The sequence below is a fragment of the Lytechinus variegatus genome, chromosome 13, assembly GCF_018143015.1.
Source record: "Lytechinus variegatus isolate NC3 chromosome 13, Lvar_3.0, whole genome shotgun sequence".
NCBI classification, from domain to species: domain Eukaryota; kingdom Metazoa; phylum Echinodermata; class Echinoidea; order Temnopleuroida; family Toxopneustidae; genus Lytechinus; species Lytechinus variegatus.
Window position 1 is genome coordinate 5347466 of NC_054752.1, and position 11782 is coordinate 5359247.

Below are 11782 nucleotides of genomic sequence, written 5' to 3' on the forward strand. Positions count from 1 at the left end.
GCCATCCCCTCTACTTTCTCTAATCCCCTTACCTCTAGTCAACCTCTACTTATATTCTCTCTCTCCTCTATTTTCCCTTTACTTTTTCCCTTCTATTCAATCAGTAGCTTACGCAGGGGGGGGAGAGGGTTCAATTTCATACGAGGCGCTTTTAATCGAAAAAAAATGTACTACAACACTGCGCAGACAAGTGGGTTATGCTCTCTCTCTCTCTTCTTCATCTCCCGTTCCGTGCCCCCCCCCCGGCCCTCTCTCTATTTTTTCCCTTCTGAGTATATTCTCGTCATCACAGAAATATGTCCAAACCCGGCCCTCCAAGCCCAACCCATACTAAAAAATAGAACCTACATTAGGATAGGTGCCCGGCATATTCGGCCCATAATCAATTTCAAATGATTTCTAGATTTTATACGTCGTCGAGAAATGTTCAACAAAAACCTCCAAATTATTTCCTTAATTCAAAATCCAACGGAGACGTTGCCATGTATTTGTGTAAAAAATGAATATTATGTATCAAATGATTCTAGTAATTAAAATTGTATTAAAAACAAGACATTCTGCCTTTCTTTCATTATCCAAGAATATACAATAAGTCCCTGCAAACCGTTTTATTTATTGTGAACTTACTCAATTCTCAGTTTATTTCACTAGTTTAGAACGTGTGTGGTTATTTTCTTGACATTTATGTGCAAAGGATTTAATGATCAACAAATGATTAGTAATTCATGGAAAATGCAAGAAAAATAACTTAAGTATATGTTGGACAATTTAAAATGGAAAAAAAATGAGTGTGACCAGAAAGACATTTTCGGTTTTGCTGGTAATCTAGTTGTCAGAGATCGGCGGTGAACCAAGGAATTCTTGGTGGAGGGGACTATAAATGCGCTACTTTTTCTTTACTTTTTTTCTGACAAGGGGGGGGGAATAGAGGTCAGCAATGAAATCGCAACCCAAGTTACACCATTACTATATTTTATACCCTTTTTTTTATTCTAGTGCATATAAATTATATTCCATCATTTAACCCCCCCCCCCCCCATTTGTTTCGCCACACTCACTGTCAAATTTTCGGACAATATATGATTTGATTAACATTTTAGGAACTTTCCGTTCGGAAATTATTATCTCCTGCGTTCAGTTTGTTTTAATATCCAATTTCGTCAAGATGAAAAAGGACTCTGAAAATAATAACCTGCATTGCCAAAGTATAATTCTAAAATGTCGTAAGTGTATATAATTTCTCACCCGGTACATTCACCTTTACAGAATTTCGATGTATTAAAATAATTCTTATGTTTTATTTCTCCACTTCCTTTTTCCTTGTAGCCAACAATCCATAAGAGCTCCGATGAAAATACAAATATAACGAGTTAATTAGAGAACTGTAAGAGGAAGAGCGTGCTTCAAAAGAGATACATAGAAAGGCCATTCTCGCCTGCCTAAATATCATATTCCAGCTCATATTAAGTGATATATATTATCTCTAATTAATTAATTAATTGTCTTTATTAATCAATTCATGTACTGATTGCTTTATCTCATATTTATCTTTATCAAAGTTGAACGTCTGTTATATTCTATGGAGTACGGCCAAAAATGAAACAAATAACTGAATGGACGTATATGGAATCACAATATGCTTTATGCCGTTTTTCTCGCACCCTTCTAACAAGCAATTAAAAAAAATTAAACGAGCCGCATGATGATAATGATTAATAATTCATATAATATCCACTAAACATTGTGATCAAGGCGCTCTACTTATTCATTACCCGGCTTACATCATTTGTTCCGTGAAAAGCATTATAGGCCTGTTTGCAGACATAAACATAAATATTTTATTTTAATATATTCTGCTTTTCATTCCCTCTATCTTCTAGAATAATATATCCATGGAATGCATATTTACTCCATGCTCTGGATTCCTATCGCATCACATTTTTTTTATATGCAGGTCAAACCAAACCACGATAACATACTCAATCAGAATAAAATCAATTGGGGAAACCTTAGATTTTTTTTTCGAAAATTCATATGAGATTACTGATATGGATAAAACATGCTTCATATACTTTGTACATCGTAAATAACACATATTAGTCTTCATTAGCATGATTATACCTATGTCACGGCGTTTATCACTCTTTGGTGTTAAACCAAACTGACAAAGTGTGAATTCATCCGTACATCCTTCCCTTTCAAGTCACTCTTTTACATTGTTAGTAAGTGGCAACTTTATTGACCTTCGCTGGATGCCCTTTTGTGATTTTCAAAGGAAAGGGGGCCATGCCTCCATCAATTACCACATCCGTATCGTTAGAACAAAATAGAGTGTACGTACGATCCGAGGTATTCTCAATAGCCAGCTGTATACACTTTTTGTTTAGGATTATAGAAATCGATATCAACTTAAAGTCGTGTACTCTCTTCTAGTTTGATCTAGCTTGATCAGTTCATGAAGTTGAATATTATGACAGCCATTTTCAAGAGGCAAAATAATGCACCTAAATGAAAGAAGAAAACAAAAATCGATGTGTTATAAACTGAAACCATGATTTTTCTTCTTCCTATATTTTATCAACAGCTTCATTTTTTAAAAAAGAAGTGCACACCTAGTTAGCAGTAATGCATATAGCATTTTCATTTATTTGAAAGCAGGATAAAAGAGCATTGTAGATTAAATGCCTTGCTCACGGGCATAGGTGCCGCGGCCGGGATCGAACTCCAGACTTTTTGAAACCTCACAAGCAATCTTATAAAGTATCGATCGTTTTCGATCTACATGTATCGTTGATCATATCAGCGCACGCAGCTCTGCGTGCGTTTTGGGTTGCATTTCGCTGCTCCCATTGCTTTCCCTCACTTTCATTGATTACGGTATATACGTGGTTCTGCGAAACTGAAAATCGTTGAAATCAAGCTTCCATCGCGGCAATGCCCACTGTCCGCCAATATTGGACTCTCTTCGAAGCATAACTCGTTTTATAATGCTTTATAAACTATAGAAACAAAAGGTAAAAACGTATGACTTTCTGGAATGTGTAGTTTAATTAATGGACATTGTAATTATAACACAGAAAAGGCAGAAACATAGTATGAAATTGTATTTTTAAAGCCTGCAAATGGATGCGAGTAATAGCCTTTGGGAACCGACTATATACGGCTCCCGTACATGAATAAGTTTTAGGGAACCGTATATATCCGGCTCCCGTTGGCAACGGGAATACATAAATATCATGAAAAAGTGAACATTTCAATGTATAATATAAACAGCAATGACCTGTCAGCTGTAAGAGCTAATTCTCAATCCAGAAATAGAATAACATTGTTCAACATAGCATACATTATACACAAATTGTAAACAACAATTGTATCTCATAGTCATAGCAATTTGAAATTTACAATTGAGTCCTTTTGTAATCCACAACTGAGTCCAACTCACCAGGTCCAAAAATTCACAGCTTAGTCCTAGATCTCTAGTCCTAGTCCTCGACATCACAATCAGTCCAACCAGCATGACCAGGTAAAGGGTTTGGGCATCACGAAATGGATATCACTCTGTCTCAGCAGCTAAACATATTCCAAAACCAGAACAGGAAATGATGAAAACTCCACTCATCTAGGTCTAGACCAGGTCCAAGACAAATGGTCCAGAAATGTAGTCTACAGTTTCCATCAATATAGGCTAGATCCACAAACAAGTATAGACTGGTCCAAATAACAATTGCTCGAAAAGAAAACAATAAGAGCCCAGCAAAGCGTCCAAATATCAATAATATTGAACTAGTTTGTACTCACTAGAACATGTTCAGCTCTCGTCTTTAGCTCCAAAGCGATAGCCTACTCTCCCCAAGATCCGAGTAGGCTAGGCCTAACTTCTAACTGCAAAATTCGTCCAAACGCACGGTATCGATAACACGTACATGTCATCAGCCAATAATCAGGTCTAACGTTACGCGTCGGCTCCCCAAGGACGAGCTAACGAACGTTCACCCTCACTCAGTCCAAACTACGGTAGGCCTAGTACTAGTACCGTACAAGTGCTCACGAGTCACGGTCCTCAATCATCCGACGTCGAAACAGCGGAAGATCCGGCAACTCTGTCCAGACTACAGTCTACACTAGTCCAGGTTTCACTTCAGCAAACCACAGTTCACTCCTACTTGCATCAGAAGCCTATAACAAAACTGTGGGAGTTCCCTTCCGAGTCCGATCGTGTGACCTCAAATCGATCAGCGATCCAATGGCCCGTAGTAGTACAGCTAGCCTAGCCCGATCCCACGTCCGGTCCAGCTACACAATACACATGACACACGCATTCCAGTCCAGCAGACGGTCCATTCCTCCAACTCTTAAGTTCCGGTAACCCCGTCAAATGTCCAGTATTTCACATTTCTGACAGGAGTTCAGTTCCGCTCGCTGCCACCATGTAATATTACGTTGGGGGAATGACACTGTAGGCCTATATCACTGAGATTTACATCGAACTCTCAATTATCAAGTTTATTTAACAACGACTCGGAGCGCGTAGTAGTTCTTACATCTTGGTTTCATGTCGCGTAGCCAAGCAACCCGTAGCAACCACTTAGCAGCCACATATCATAACATGACATAACCCGATGTAACCACGCTACGTGGTCTTTTTGTCTAATCCCACTGTGCGGGGTCACTAAATTAAAGTGACCATTTATAAGCATGGTTAAAATTTGACCATGACTGGGTTAGACATATATAACCACATTATATGGTCATTTTGGCTAACCCTACGGTGTGGGGGTTATGTTAATGTTTTATCGAGCTTTTTACCCAAGTTTTTACCAGACTGCTAAGAGAGCACGAATGCCTGTGAGCAAGCAACCAGGGGACCGACGGCTTAAGGTCCTCTCCGAGGAACCTGGTAATGAGGATAAATGCCTATTACCAAAGGGCACTATAGCGCACCAGTTGGGAATCGAACCCGGGTAACCGGAGTCCGAAACCCTCGCTTTATCCAAAATGACCACAAAGTGTGGTTACAATTTGACACGTTTAGGTCAAATATGTAACCATGCTATGTGGTCATTTTGGCCACTGTGCGGGGTCATCCAAAATGACCATTAAGCATGAATGATTATTTTCCATTTGAAACGTTCTGCGTGTAGGCCTACTGGTCGCAATATAATCATCGTGGTTAGTTCTACTTGATGCTGACAAAAAATGACCCAATTTTTATGACTAGTATTATTATCGTCGATCAAACCGTGACCACGAAACGTGGTCAAATTATGTTATTTCATCTGACCACGTTCTGCGTGGTCAGTATAACTAATCATCGTGGTTAATTCTAGCAGTGGTTCTGACCAAAGAATAATAATATTAACATAGATGTAGGTGCCATTGTATCCTTGTTCAATCGTTAGAATTTGAATTTGATATCGTTTCTTTTATCGGGCCCTCTCACGGTGCTTTTTTTTAATAAGAAAAGAACTCTCAAGCTTCTTGTCCAAAAACCTATTAGTCTTGTTTCAATAGAAATAGTGCTTAATACCAAATACGTCAATTATTCAATTCATTCTGTTCATTGATTTAATAGAAGCAAGATGAAATTCTCAATATTTCATTAATGGGATATTACCGAACTAGTACCTCCAACATATCAATTTGTTGTGTACAAAAAACGCTCCTTTTATAAGGCATAGAAATGGGAGGTTTAACGCACAGTCACTAATACGCGCCGCTGTCTTCGCATCGTGCAGGCATAGAGCTATGGTGCAGGCAATCTACGTGTATAGTGGCGGGCTGCTACATTGCAGTGCAGGGGTGTTCAACTTACATATCGTGAGCGCACTCAGCTGCGTGTTTTCACTTCTTCTCCTTTCTCTCCTTTTCTTGTCATTTTCCTCGCATTACTTGTTTTCATAAATTTCCCTCTCACTTTCCTTGTTTTCTCACTCCCTTCAGTTTTGTAACTATTCTTGATCACTTGCATTCATTGGCACACCCCCCGGTCAAAAATGGTACGGTCCTATCCAACATACACTCCAGTCGTCGCTGTATGAATAATGAAAACGTGCAAAATTCTTCACGCGTTGCGTTGCCTCGCTATGCGTGTGTACTGTGTACACACAATGCCATCGGCTGAACCCGCCAAACTATAGTGACCAATTATTGCAAAAGCTTTTGCAAATGTGAAAAGTGACAGAGGTTTTTTTTTTATCCAATCAAAATAATCCTTAAGTATTCGCAATCTACAGCATTTTCTGCAAAATGTCTTTTTTGATAGGGTCTATTGTGACGTATATATATATTTTTTACAACAATGTGAAGTCGCACCAAACGTTTAGTTTCCTGCACTTGCCCATTGGCTCATGTACAAATGAATTTCCAAAATCATCAAGAAAGGTTCCAAAAACCTCAAAAGTGACAGAACTTAATTTGACTAAAATTAAATGAAAATCATATCATGTTCAAGGTGAGAATCTGCTCTTTTCTATTCTGTTTTGATAGATCATCTTGTTGACGCGTTTGGGAGATATCTTAGCAAATCCGTCAAAAAAGGCGTATTTTTCTATTATTCTCCATAGGGAAATAATTTAACACGCTACGCACTGCAAAAAAGGAGCGCAAACAAATTGATATGCTAGTAAAGAGGAAAACGAGATTTCATAAATAGTTATGCTGTTTATGTAATTTTGTACTCTAATTGTCGGAGATACGTGTTATGTGGTTAGTCACGCAGTATACAGAGTGACACTTTAACGATCAAATAACAAATAGGTCTTGGATCTTGCTTCAAGCCTAGCACGAGTAGCAAATCATGTCAATCGTGTGTCAATTAGGCACGCAATGGAATAGTCCAAGGTACTATGCTAGGCTCAGAATTCAGACCACTTTAATCCTTCTGAAAAACAACCCCCCCCCCAAAAAAAAAACCAAAAAATGAGATTGCGCCTGACGTTAGATGTTATGTGACTACACCATGTACACGTTAGTAATTTGGCTGCTGTGGCACCAACAACTGATCCCCAATGAATAGTGTTCTTGACAAAAGGACACTATTTAGTATGTTTTGGATTGGGGGTGTATTCAGGTATTATACAACCCAGCTTTCTCTCTTCCATTACTCTTTTTTCTTCCCTCCCTCACCTATTACTGATCATTGGCTCAGATTGCCCATGAATGTATGTGATAACAATGTATAAATCTGAAATCAAATATTTTTTTTCAAAATAACATCACACATGATCGAACGCGAAAAACTGAGCTGTCAAACGTGGCCATGGATGACAAGTGCGTTTTTCTAAATTCATTTTGATATATATTTGCACCCCAGGGGCCACTTACAATGACGAGTGGATACGAGGCGCGATCAAAGTAACACGTAAAAAGGATCTCGTTCTCAAAATTCGGCACGTCACGTATGCAAGAAGCATGATAAGGGTGTCAAAAGCACTAAAATTTTCACAAAAGTGGTATACGTTTCGCTATTAAAGCGAGCTACGTCAAATTTGAATGGGTAAAAAACGAGACTAAAATTCTTTATTAAGAAAATTCTCTGTGCCCTGGCCAACACTACGTATTTAGAGTCCGATTTCAGGGAGGTTTTGGAGATGTGACGGTACGAAACCCAATGTAAGCAAAGGTAAAGCCGATGTCCGTGACAAAATAATATCGCTGTACGTGTTTAGGGGGTCAATTCAGGGAATACTTGTTAAGGGTATCGTTTTGTTTTCAATACTTTTAAAGGGTAGGCTTCCATACGCCAAAACTTGTTAAGGGGGGACATTTTCAGAAAATGGAAAATACCTGCATGTGGAGGGTGCTTTTTGGAATCTCGCGGTCGCACTTAGTACCCACTCGTCAATGGAAGCACAAGATGGGGGGGGGGGGTGATGATTATCGATGCTAAACCTTTCTATCTTTCGAGACAGAGAAAAACCGACCTCGAAATTGCATTGGCGTCTTGAAGTAAAAAAAAATAGATGGATCATAATCGAAATTTGTTACATTTCAGAGAGAAGATACTGATTACGGTTTTTCAACATGCACATATAAAAATGCATACATAAATAACAGCCCACATTATACGCTATTAAACTTCTCTCCTCACTGCCCCCCCCCCCCTCTCTCCTTTACACACACGCAAACCCACACTTACACGTATTCACTCACACCCAATCGTGCATGCGCACCAACTCCAGCACGCTTACGTTTTATCGCTCTCTATCGTCATCTTGCAATAATGTAATTGCTTTCATACTTTAAAGATAGGTTGTCTTCGTATTATCATGAAAATTGTAATGAAAATCCACCTATCTCACTTCCGACATCATTCTTTCCCGCGCTATCTCTCCCTCTTCACTGATCTCTCTCCCCTTCTCTCTCTTTCAATCATTTATTATCTAGTACTTATAATTCAATGAATGCATTTCTCGCTTTTTAGTTCCCTCCGTCTTCTCTCAGTCACCTCAACCTCTCATCTCTCCCACCCCTCTCCCTCTCTCTTTCTCTCTCTCTTATCGTCTGTCAAATCATTCACAGTATTTTTACTCTTGAAATCAGGAGATTGTGCGGCTTCTATTGTTAAAGATGAATGCTTTTTTTGAAACATGAAAATCATCTAGCATGAAGAGAATACATACCCTGGAATATGTGATCTAATTTTTCCTTATAAAAACATTGCTCACGTCACAGACTATCATATTCAGGTTTGACTAAAAGAAGAATCATGGGTTTTTACCTAGATTTTCCAAAATGTCTTGTTTGGGGTTTCCGCTACTGTTTACGAAATTCATGAAAGAAAAAAAAGCAATGGGTTTTGCTATCATTTTAGCACATAATCAAGTTGAAAGTGTTTCATACTTCAATGTGTTATCACTAGTCCGTATAAATAACCATTTTGGGCTAAGTTATTTTAGCCAATTGAGCATTTGTATGATGTCGAGTTTGGCCATTCCCATATCGTCTTATATATCCACTTGATCTAACATCATTTATGGCATATCATTATATGAATTAATTATGGATCACATTTCCATTATGTAAGTACTACAGACTTAATGAAAGCTATACCCAATTTGGTCATTAGACTAAATGACATTTAAGACCAAGGGATGGTTGTACCAATCTAATACTATACCACATTGATGGTAGACCAAGTGGGTTTGATGATGATCGGAGAATAAGATACGTCAACTTCACTACAACCCCCTCTCCCCCGTCTCTCTCCCCTTTCTGCTTGTCACATTCTCTCACTATCCCCTCCCCCTCTCTCTATCTCTCTGGTCATGCTGGTGTTCCTTTTCTGTCTCTGAATGTTCATTTGCCATCTCCCCTCTCCTATATTACTTTCTTTCTGTCTCATTCCTTGAATAAATTCGTCCGATTCTTCATCTCTCCCTCTCTGTCTCTTCCCTCTATTTTGTTTCATGTGTCTCTATTTCTGTCTCTCTCCCTCTCTTCCCCTTTCCCCTGTTTCCCTTCCTTTTCTGTCTTTTCACTGCTTGTGTCTTTGTTTCCCTGTCTCTCTCCCCCTCTCTTTACCTCTCTCCTTACGTCTCTCTTCTTGCTTATTCTTATTGGTCACATATTAACTTCTGAAATAATTATTCTTACAGGATTCCTTGAGGAGCGATGACATTTATTAAAGCGGAAACCCAACCATGGCAATGATAGACACCCATTTTCATTGTATTTATTATTTTCTCTTTTTTAAGGTCAAGCCCACCCAAAAATGATGATTTGAATCAATATAGAAAAGTCAAGCAAGCACAACCCTTACAAATTTTTATCAAATTCGGATTGAAAATAAAAACTGTTATGACATGTTACAGTTTTGCTCAGTAATCCCCAAACAGTCAAATGAGAGAGTCAATGATATCCCTCACTAACTTTTTTTCTTTATTGTTTGAACTTTTACAATGTTCAATGTTTACAGATTTGACAACAATAACAAGCTTGAACGAAATTGACTTTTTTCTCATTTTACCTAAATTTACTTTTTTTTTGTTGAGGTTGAATTTTCCTTATAGATATTCAAATTATCTAGTATAAAGTAGATGGAAAAGATACATGTACATTTAAAACAGCAAAAAAAAGGAAGATGATCGGATAAAACGTTCGAAAAAGAAATATTTTCCAACCTTCACGGATATTATAACTTTATTTAGAAACTCATTGAAATCAGATTGAATAGAGATTAAAATGATTTAGTGTGAGGAATATGTTAATGATCGGTAACCACTCACCTCCCGGTTAGTGGTAAAGATAATGTATGAAAATAGTAATAAAAAAGGTGTTTGTATTTGTGTTTGAAAAAATATATTCTAATTATAGTTAACATCCCAAATTTACTTTTAAAATCTCCTTTGGTAATACCAATATACAGGTTTGTATTGAAATGATTTAGTGTAACGTAGTATGCAAATATTTTGCTAACTCATGGTTAATAGAAAAATATAATTCATAAAAACAACAATACGCGATCTCAGAAAGCGTTTACAACCCCTTTTGCAGACTATAGCGCTAACATCCTATTTTCATTTTATACTCCTAAGTATTAATACAAAATCAATACAGGGGGCCGTTTCATAAAGCTGTTCGTATGTAAGGTAAGTTAAGAGTGACTCTAAGAACGACTGGTGAACCTTTCTTACGCGCTAGACCATCGCCAATGGTGAATAACATTTACCAAAAGAAAGGATCACCAGTCGTTCTTAAAGTCGCTCTTAACTTACGAACAGGTTTATGAAACACCCACCTGTTAGTACGAAACATGAAACGAATTAAATCGATTACAAACCAAACTTTTCAGGACCCCTATGTGATTACATGTATGTTCATCATAATCACAGTATAAAAATACTACATCATTTTCTTAGTGGTTTATACATATTTGAAAATTCAAATTTCATACATAATGTTTCATACTGTCATGTTTTGGCGATAAGTTTTTTCATAACCTCATGGAAAGCCACGGAATAGATTTTGTACCTACTCACATTTGATGTTTCTTTGTATTCTTATTTTATTTGCGATTTAAAGATTGAATTGAATTGAATGTATTATAAAACAAAATATTCTTGTCAAATGAATGAAGTTTATAAATTTAAATTATATATTCAGTTAGACAAGATAAAGAGTCTGAGGCGGTATTTAGAAAACAAAAACCATATTTACAGCAGTTTATACACCATTTGCGGCAGAATAATCTCCTTCAATCAAATGCATCTAAATATAGCCCCTGTGTTTCAAAAATTATACCAGCAATCAATAAAATCTTTTAGACGATAGCAGAATCACCTTTTGAATGCACTAAGCATGCTAAGTGAGAGTAAATAAAAGTATAAGTAAATCATTATCCTTGTAACGAACCAAATAATACATAGCTATAAAAATGTTTCTATGTTTTCTTTTTAAAATTGAAGAATTTATTTATTTCAATAATATAGTTGTATTATGTACAAATGATCTTTTATCATTTTTGGTTAATAGTAAAATATGATACATGAAAACAACAAAAGATGCATGGATAAATCGTGTATAAAACAACAACTATCGCAAACATTCCAGATTCCCAATTTAAGTTTTGATCGTCTTTCCAAATCAAGTCAATTTACATTCTTTAGATGAAAAGATGTAGTCAAAACAATCTTAAATGAACAAATCACAGATAGAAATAACTTCAGTACGCATGAAAAGTGAAAGAAATCGAACCGATTTCAGTTCTTTAGGTGATTATAATAAATGCGCCTGCGAATACACAATTTCCTCCGTCCGTGTCATTCATAATAATTGAACATAA